This window comes from Prunus dulcis, chromosome 8 (assembly GCF_902201215.1).
Source record: "Prunus dulcis chromosome 8, ALMONDv2, whole genome shotgun sequence".
NCBI lineage: Eukaryota > Viridiplantae > Streptophyta > Magnoliopsida > Rosales > Rosaceae > Prunus > Prunus dulcis.
Window position 1 is genome coordinate 3,595,265 of NC_047657.1, and position 11,038 is coordinate 3,606,302.

Consider the following 11,038-nt stretch of genomic DNA (forward strand, 5'->3'; position numbering starts at 1 on the left):
TTTGCGTTTTCACAATGTGAAATGGTGCTTTTTCTTTTGGGTTAACTGTGAATCTACCTCCTGAATGTGTACGCTACTTTCAATTTGCACTCTAGAAAATTAAGTATACGAATTATTTTTTATCTCCAATTCCCCCCTAGCGTCTAAATCAACTTTTTGACATCCAATAGTCTGTCAAATTGTCATTGTTCAAGGGTAGTTTTGTCTCTCCACCCTAATATTCCAATTACACAAGTCGCCGATTTAAAAAGAAATAAGAAAAACAAGTCATTGAAGGGTCAATTCGCCCAACTATTACTAAAGTAAGGTTTGTTTTGGGAAAGAAGAGATTCGACGATTCAACACTGAATAGATGATTTGAAGACTTGAGGGTTTCAAATCAGTGAGATTCTTGAATACAAGCTTGTGGATTTGGCGAAATATGGCTCCGATTATGCGTAGCAGTGGTTGTCCTCCAAAGTACAGCAAATCTTCTTTTTTCTCTCTTCGAATCATTGTGGTCCAGTGATGTCGATAGAATAGTGTTTCTTATCTTCCTTCTGTACAGTAGTTTGGCTGGAATTCTTCATTTTTGGTTTGGATGATATTCCTTTATGAAAAGGAAATATATTTGTGGTCCCAAGGGTAGTGCATGTGATTTGTATGTGCTTGGTCTATAACTTTTGGTTTTGTCTGATGTGAGCAAGTTTTTGTTATGTCAAAAGTAAATGTGTTGTTATGGTTGTAAATTAAGTTGTTGATGACATTAAGTGTTGTTTATATATACATTTTATTTCTACCTTTGTAGCTGATCCAGATAACTTCACTATGGAGATTCACCATGGAGGGAATTTTTTAAAGGGGAAATATTTGGGTGGTAGGGTTTAATGGATAGATAACTGTATTGGGGATCATTTTTCAATGTTGAACATGTATGACATTGCTACATCACTTGGATACAACCAATTTAAAACGTGTTTTCACTATAGGAGCACAACAAAGGCTTTTCTTCCACTAGAAACAGATGGCCATGTACTTGAGTTTGTGCAGCAAATTCCGTCATCTAGGGTTCAGAATTTGTACCTCTCACATAAGCCAGAACCCCCCTGTTAGAGAGTCAAGCATCTGCATCTACACCTACATTTCACTTTGATGGTTCGCTTCACCGAAATTTACACCAAGTTGATGTAGAAGTTGATCTAAATACTTCATATTGTGGTTAGTGGGGTGATGGTTGGGATAATTTGTGGAGTTATTAGGGCGGAGAGACGAAACTACCTGAACAGTGACAATTTGATGGACTATTGGATGTCAAAGAGTTGATTTAGAAGATAGGGGGGAATTGGCGGTAAAAAATAATTCGTATCCTTAATTTTCCAAGAAAAAAAAAAAGTTATGGTGCAAAATGCATTAATCCAAGCTGTATTTTGGGAATTAATTCATTAAATAAATATAGAAATAGTGTGCATGCCATGCCAATAGTACATTTTTCATATGTCAATCACCTACCAAGCTCACATGAACCCAAGTCGTGTGGTTTACGGGGCTTGCACAAAGGATTGTGGTGTGGAAGGTTACAGAGGTCCACAAGGCCCACGAAACTCTTGGATAATAAAGACTTTGGGCTAGCTACTTGGGAGCACCAAAGTCCAAGCCCATTACTTGGAGTTCTCCAATGTAGGTGAGCAAATGAGATATTTTTCAAGCACTTCTTTTTACCCATAGGAAATAGTCATTTTCCAATGCCTAGCGTTACCCTATGGAAATAAGAATGTCCCAATGCTCCTTTTTACCCGCTGGAAACAAGCCAATTCCAACACTTCTTTTTACCCATAGGAAATAGTCATTTTACAATGCCTAACTTTACCTACTAGAAATAAGAATGTCTCAATGCCCCCTTTTACTTGTTGGAAATAGATTAGCTCCAACACTTTCTTTTACCTATTGGAAATCAAAGAGAGCCTTCACCTTCTATAAATTGGGAGGGGCATTGCTCAGCCAAAACCAAACCCTCTTGGTTGCGGCAAGCTTCTCAGCAACCATGAGAACTCACTTTCCTTTAGCTGCTGCAAGCATTCCAGTAGCCTTCACAGTCATTCCTGAGCCATCAACCTCCATTGTTGGAAGCATCCCAGCAACCATTGACCAACATCTCTTGGTTGCTCAAGCATATCAACAACTATTAGACCACTTTCCTTCCTCCCTTCGGCTGCTGCAAGCATTCCAGCTGCCATCCTAGTCATTCCTCAGCCATCACAACTTTGTCTTCTACTTTCTCACCCTTGAAATCCATCATCTTCTCCATAAAGCCTCACCAAGCATAACTCCAAGCTTTTCCATCATTCCAAGCTATAAACACCATACCCTTCAAACCTCAAGCTTTTCCTCCCATCCTTATTCTCTTGAAACTCTTAAATCTCCATAGCCATAGCCACAAACAGAAGATTATCAACACCCAAACTCAAACATATCTAACACCAAGCCAAGCACATGCATTTTCATTTGCTAAACTTATGGGTCTTTAGCTCCTAACTCCAAGCTCTCATGCCAAGCCTAGTAGTATCTTGATTCACCAAAGCAAACTCTCATGCCAAGCCTGTGCAACATTAATGCACCATGTTCAACTCTTCGTCAAGTTGCCGGAAACATCAGCACAAAACACGCAGCTGCTGGAAAAAGAACAAAGTACTCCCCTGGGACTTGCTTCGCCCTCGGGATACTTTAGGTCTAGTTCTCGCTAACTCAAAAAAAAGGGGCAACAAAGGCTTAGTTCATCACTCTATGGTGGTCCAAGAATCAACAAGCCCGAATAAGCCTTCCGATTGAAAAAGACCCCAACATAAATGGCAACTCTGTTGGGGACTAGGACATTAGTCTTGTAGTGGCTCCTAAAAGATCACAAGCTTTAAAATTAGTATTCACGCAACTACACTACAACAAAATTTAAAGATAAGAGCATTCTCTTTGATTTTGCTTTGTTCTGTTGTTCTTTTTTAAAAAAAAAGGGATGCAAAAATATTTTTAATATTTTCTCTTATGTTGTAGATATACATTCTCAGACAAAACATCTTGCGAAAGGCCTATGGGGGCTTAGGTGAATCCATCATTGCAAACAGCACATGCAAACATCAAATGACTTGGGGGCTTCATGCCAAGCAAAAGAGAGAGACAAGAATCCAGAAGCTGCTATAAATTTCAGTTGCCCTCCTCGGAAAAAGCAAAGAGAGTTAGAATCTGAGAGAAAAACAAATGTATAAATTTCAGTTTTTTTCAATCACCTCTTCCATCATCTTCAGTTTGTTTGCTTCTTCAAGAGATCTTCTTTGAAGCAAGTTGCAGGAGAAAAAAAAAAAAAAAAACAAGAAGGCACCTACTCTGTTTCTTGACCCCGAGTAAGCCAAAGAGTACATAACCCAACTTTGCAACCAATTGCTGATCCCAACAAGCTAACTCGGGGGCTAGACAAACAAGCAAAGCCATCCACCTTTTTTGCCATATAGTAAAAATCATCTCTTTGATTACAACAAGCCTAGACAATCCTGCATTATGGTGACAAACAGTTTTCTATTTTCCCTTTTTGAAATAAGCTAATTACTGCCAACTCAACAAGCCATCTACCTCTGAGTTTCCACCAGTAATCAGCACACCTAACCTTTGTCAAAAATCAATTTGGAATTCGGTGCCAAACATTATGCTTTTTCAAGACCTTAACCTCTTGGGGGGCTTACCCATGTTAAAACATGGTACCATTCAGACTCAAGCAACCTCATGTTGTAAGTGATGAAACAGGACCTCTGCAACATGCCAAGAAGGAGATTACAACATGCCAAGCAAATCAATCAAGCCAAATTTACATGAAAAGAAAAGAAAAAACCAACTCAAGCACAAGTCAAGCATCTAGCACATAAATTTCTGGAAACTTCAAATTTTCTCATGTCATACCAGGCTATACCTTGATTCCAAGAAATTGTATGACTCAACTTCATTCCATTCTCATGCCAAACCAAGCTAAATCTTGATTAGATTATCTACATCCTGATAGCAAGTTTAAGCTATATCATTCCTAGCCAAGTTACATTCTTCCAACACCTACTCCACAAGCAAAGAATTTCCAGCACCTGCCCTATTTCAAACATCCTTCCAGCACATGCCCGATTTCAAACATCCTTCCAGCACATGCTCGATTTTAAACATCCTTCAGTGTCTATGATTCATAACCTCCAGAACTCAATCCATCCTTACAACAATTAAACAAACTCATTGCATCTCTAAAAGAACACTCAAAGTCACCTTAACAACTAGCTTGTTCTCTGTCTCACCCAAAGTCTCCCTGGTCAAGCGGTTCAAATCCTCCAGAAGCCTTCATATCGCAAGTCAAGGTGTAAGCAACCAAAACTCACCTTCATGCTATCAAGTTACTAGTGAATCAATAAGAAAATGGGACTTCTCATACTTTGGAGCCTCTCAATCGAGTTTGAAAAAGATATAGACATTGGAGAGGTACTCATGAAAAAAAAAAAAAACAGAGGTGCCAGAAGCATATTTTCCTACATTCATCCATTCTCCACTTGCAACATCCAACAACTATCGCCTCCTCATGCAATTCCTTATATCTTTGAAATCAATCATTTCTGTTGTATATCGTAACGTCCTCATCGTCATCATTCTTCTCAAACAAACTTGAGATGCTCGTTTTTTTGAAGATGATTGAAGAGCAAGCAAACTCATCAACCAAACATTTGATGAATTCACATGGCATAAAACCAATCCACATGCCAAGAAATTTCATTTCATTCATGCATTCCAAGCAATTCAGGCATTTCAAGCAAATTGAAGAACCCATGCTCTTGCGACAATACCATACAAAATCATGCTCTCACGACAATATTGATCAAGATCATGCTCTAGCAATGCCCAGATCAGCACTCAATGCCAAGAGAAAGGATATGCTAAATTCTCAAACAAAAGCAACATGCCAAGCAAAACTTATACACAAGCTTTCCAACCATTCTAGCTAGAACATTCCACCTTTGGAAAATCACTAGAAATCAAGCTTACAACCAACAAATCTCAAACTTACCAGATATATCAAGCTTCATTTTTCCAAAATTTCGTTGCATTTAGAGCTAGGGAAGCATGTCAAACAGATTCTCAAAACATGCTATGCAACAGAAACTGGACAATTCCAGCAGCTTAGCCCTTTGAAATTGCACCAAAAATTCATTTTTCCTTCAAATGGCAAAAGACCAGTTCCAACACAGCCATTGAGAAGTCTGTTTTCATGTCCAACTCAGATTCCAAGAAAAACATTTCAAAAGTTCAAAGAACAGCCCACAAGCTACTTTGAGATATTTTGACAAACACTTGGCATGCATTACCGAAGTGAGCTTGTATGACTCTTGTTTATCACCAAGCTAGAATCCTAAACCAGAAGCTCAACCTCAGAATTTGACTTCTAGTTCACAAATTCTGGGAAATACAGAGGAGCTCAAGCATTCAAGCATAGAAAACAAGCAAGCAGCAAAGGCATCAACATCAATTCAAGAACATGCTTCAGAAAAATAAAGGCAGAGAACACTACAATTGTTGGATAATCTTCAATTTTGGATATGTTATAAACAACATAATTTCAAGCATATTTTGTGAAGCAAGTGCAATCATCCAAGTATCAGAAATTAAAAATACATGTAGAAACAAAATCTGAAGAAACTCACCAGCCATGAATGAACACTGAAGCTGCAGACCAACTTTGTGGCATCAGAAAAAATCTACAAATTCTACAAATTTTACAGGCTATAGTACTCGAGCAGATGAACAACTTTCATCAAGGAACTTTTCTGATCCGAGCTTTCGAAATATGACTTATGTACTGATGCACAGTACCCACGGATTTGAATCTTGAAAAGAGAAGAAAGAGTTGTAGGGAGAAGAAGCCATGCGCCATCATGCCAAATGGTCACCATTGCAGCAAAATGATGCCCCAAGTTCGTTGCACCATGATTCAATCAAATACCAAGAAGGTCATGCTACGAGCTCATGCAAAGCGAATGTTTTCATGATGGCTAGCATGCACTTAAGGGTTGAGAAACTGATTCTTTACATCCACAACCATTCAGAGAGAGCAAGCATCCCCTCTCACTATTGGAACTCTTCAATTTTGAGCTCTTCCTTCCCTTTTTCTCTTCTGGCAAAGCACGCAAAAGCCTGACACAGCTTTTGTCAAGCTGCCGGAAATTTGCTAAAACCACTCATTCTTCCACCCTCATCTTTTCCTCTTTTCTGTCTCTCAAAATTCCCTCTCCCCTTACTTTGAACCCCTGTTTCTCATGGGAAATATAAACCCTCTTTCTCTCTAATGTTAAACTCATAAATGTTCAGCTTCCATGCCATGAACTTCTCAAGCCAAGCCAAGATATTCATCTGTCAGCAACTATTGGTTTTGTTGGAAAAGGAAACCAAGATGTTTCCTAAGGCTCCATGAACCTTTCGAAGCACCCTTGGGGCCTAATGCTTAAACTCAGACACAGAAGCAACTCTACCCACTTGCTCTTCACAGCAGGCCAGGCTCATCTGTAGCTGCTGGAACAAAAAAGCCCTTACATAAATGCCAAAACCCAAACACTCAAGCACATCCACCATGCTAAATAGCCCAAAAGCTATACTAAGCCATGTCACTTTAGCCAATACCAAGCATACAAGCCAAAGCTTAGTGTACAAGCCAATACCAAGCATACAGGCCAATGCCAAGCGTACATGCCAATGCCAAGCATACAGGCCAATGCCAAGCATCCAAGCCAATACCAAGCATACAAGCCAAAGCCAAGCGTACAAGCCAATACCAATCATACATGCCAATGCCAAGCATCCAAGCCAATACCAAGCATACAAGCCAAAGCCAAGCGTACAAGCCAATACCAAGCATACAAGCCCAAAATCAAGTGTACATACCAATGCCAAGCATCCAAATCAAATACTAAGAATACATGTCACCATCAAGCATACATGCCAATACTAAATATACACGTCAAAACCAAGCATGCAAGCCAATATCAAGCATACAAAACTAATACAACTCTTGCAAACTGCAACCATACCAAATCAAGAGTCACTAGTCACTGAAGCACATCAATCATGCAAGCTAACTTATTTTGGGTTAAAATTCAATCAAGCCTTATCTCTTATGTCATGCCGCAAAATAAGCCAACTTTTGGTAACCCAAGTAAGTAAACTCCGATATTACAGTGTATAGGAAAGTTCTTCAAGGCAACACCTTAGGTGTCTAAGAAGATGGGGTATTTAGCGGGATCATTGCAACCCCTCCAACCTTCCCGGAAAAGACCTGGCTGTGATTTTGAAGACTCTTAACTAGTTATCCTTGAGTTGCTCATCGTTACATATAAATAAATATATATATATATATATATATAACCAAGCTAACAGTTGCTAAAACCATGCTAATCTTCATGCCAAGAAAAACAAAACGACTACGGCTAATGAAGCAAGCATGGATATTTCATGCATATTGAAGAACCAGCCATGCCATGCCACTGCCAATTATTTTGGGCTGAAATTGATTATTTTGCTTATCTCGCTGCCACTTCATGGCCCCAATAATCAATGGGGCTAATGTTGAGGCCCAAAAAAGTCACGAGAAGCCCAAAGACATTTAAAGCCAAATATAACATACAATGTTGGTCATGCGTTAATCCGAGCTATATTTTGGGAATTAATTCATTAAATAAATATAGAAAGTGTGCATGCCATGCCAAGCCAATAATACATTTTTCATATGTCAATTACCTACCAAGCTCACATGAACCCAAGTCATGTGGTTTACAGGGCTTGCACGAAGGATTGTTGTGTGGAAGGTTATGGAGGTCCACAAGGCCTATGGAAACTCTTGGATAATGGAGACTTTGGGCTAGCTACTTAGGAGCACCAAAGTCCAAGCTCATTACTTGGAGTTCTCCAATGTGGGTGTGCAAATGAGATATTTTTCAAGCACTTCTTTTTACCCATAGGAAATAGTCATTTTCCAATGCCTAGCTTTACCCACTGGAAATAAGAATATCCTAATGGTTCCTTTTACCCGCTGGAAACAAGTCAATTCCAACACTTCCTTTTACCCATAGGAAATAGTTATTTTTCAATGCCTAGCTTCACCTACTAGAAATTAGAATGTCTCAATGCCCCTTTTTACCTATTGAAAATAGACATCCAACACTTCCTTTTACCTATTGGAAACCAAAGAGAGCCTTCACCTTCACAATTATTCTTGAGCCATCAACCTCCATCGTTGGGCTGCTGGAAGCATCCCAGCAACCATCGACCAACATTTCTTGTTTGCTTAAGCATACCAGCAACTATCGACCACTTTCCTTCCTCTATTCGGCTGCTGCACTAGCGGCCATCCTAACCATTCCTCAGCCATCACAACCATGTCTTCTACTTTCTCACCCTTGAAATCCATCAGCTTCTCCATAAAGCCTCACCAAGCATAACTCCATGCTTTTCCTTCATTCCAAGCTGTAAACACCATACCCTTCAAACGTCAAGCTTTTCCTCCCATCCTCCTTCTCTTGAAACTCTTAAATCCCCATAGCCATAGCCACAAACATCAAATTATCAACACCCAAACTCAAGCATATGTAACATCAAGCCAAGCACATGCATTCTCATTTGCTAAACTTGTGGGTCTTTAGCTCCTACACTCCAAGCTCTCATGCCAAGCCTAGTAGTATCTTGATTCACCAAAGCAAACTCTCATGCCAAGCCTGTGCAATATCAATGCACCATCTTCAACTCTTCGTCAAGTTGCCGGAAACATCAGCACAAAACACTTAGTCGCTGGAAGAAGAACAAAGTACTCCCCTGGGACTTGTTTCTCCATCGGGATACTTTGGGCCTAGTTCTCGCTAACTTAGAAAAATGGGCAACGAAGGCTTGATTCATCACTCTATGGCGGCTCAAAAATCAACAAGCTCGGATGAGCCTTCCGATGGAAAAAGACCCCAACAACAGTTAACCCTTTTCTTTTTGCGAATAATGTGAAGGCTTATGAAAACAGGGAAGAGGCTTTTCTATATTTATGTATTGGAAGGTATGCTTGATTGCTTGGAAATCATTTTCCAAGTACCCGAAAAAAGAACACTCTTCTCATGGATTCTTCGTTTTCCTATCAATTTAACCCTTGCTATTCGAGTGAATTGCTGCCTATGTTATTACTATACGGTGTACAGTTTATGGATAAAAAATGTATCATAGCATTCTTAGCAATCCAACCTTTTGAACCTTCCAATTTTGATGAGGCCTACTCCACCTTACCAAGGCGAAAAATGATCGGAGAGTGCAATATGATCCAGAAATTGCTCATAACGGGTCGGAGAGAACGACGTTATCCAGATATCAGGTGGGCAACTTCTAATAAAATAGGATAGGAGGGCTAGCATCCATAACAGAGAGCATCCAAGCTTGTTTCCCAGGCAATGAGATACAAACATTGATCACTTGGTTAACTGTACTAGCCCCATCAATCTTTAATCCATCGTCATTCCAAAGTGCCCAAAGTCAAAAACTTAGTTGTAACAGGTTTTAAGGAAAATTCTACAGTGGGCTTGGTGTAAGATCCCACATCAACCAACGGAGAGGGGGTGATGTGCCTTATATGTGCACACCCGCATCCATCTAGCACGAGGCCTTTTGGGAGCTCACTGGCTTCGGAGTCGTGGGAACTCCGAAGTTAAGCGAGTTGGGGGCTAGAGCAATCCCAGGATGGGTGACCCACTGGGAAGTTGCTCGTGAGCTCCCAGAAACAAAACCGTGCGGGCAGAGAAGGGGGCCCAAAACGGACAATATCGTGCTACGGCGGAGCCGATCTCGGGATGTGACAATTTGGTATCAGAGCCACTCTGTTGTGTGGTGCGAGTGTGCCGACGAGGACGTCGGGCCCTTAAGGGGGGTGGATTGTAAGATCCCACATCAACCAACGGAGAGGGGGTGATGTGTCTTATATGTGCACACCCGCATCCATCTAGCACGAGGCCTTTTGGGAGCTCAGCCTGGCTGGTCGCGTGGGAACTCAAGTTAAGCGAAGTTGGGGGGCTGAAAGCAATCCCCGATGGGTGACCCACTGGGAAGTTGCTTTCGTGAGCTCCCAAAACAAAATCGTGCGGGCAGAGAGGGGGCCCAAAAGCGGACAATATCGTGCTACGGCGGAGCCGATCCCGGGATGTGACACTTGGCGCATGGATGCGCCCATTGTTACAGACCATTGGATGAGTAGTTGGTGATATGGAGTTATCCACACCATTGAGTTAGTTACCGGATAAATCGGTTGTTGTAGGTAAAAAGAAAACAAAAACTGTTATAAAACTAGAATAATCAGAGCATGAGAAGTACCGCTGTAATATTGGGAGTGGAATTATATTTCTCTTTGTGGTGTTTACACTGACAGAATTTCTCCTCAGATAGACTCCACTCTTTCTCTTCTCTCTGACTCTCACTCTATTCTCTTCTCTCTTTCGTGTGTATTTACAAGCAAATATAATGCCTATTTATAGGCAAAGCAAATGGCTTTTAAGGGAGACATAATGATTTCTCCCTAACATTATTATCCCATCTTTTGACTAATACCCTCTAGCTTTATCTCCATCTTTTGACTAATGCCCTCTAGTTTTATCTATGTGGGCCTCACTTCTTTATAACACTCCCCCTTGAAGACCACATGTCCCTAGATTGGTTGCCTCATTAAAACCTTGTTTGGAAAAACCCAGTGGGAAAAAACCTAAGCGAAGGAAAAAGAGTACAACTTTATTTGGGACATAAGGGTAATGCACTCATGTTGCCTGGTTAAAACCTTGCTAGGAAAAACCCGGTGGGAAAAAACCCTAGTCGAAGGAAAAAGAATACAACGCGCATATGTCCTGTGTTAGAGGACTCTTGAATGCTCCCCCTGATTTTGCATGCTCCAACTTCATTGCTTGCAGAGTTGTCGTAATCCGATGCCATGCACTAACTTTTGGAATGTACATTTCGGCAATGATTTAGTGAAGAGATTTGC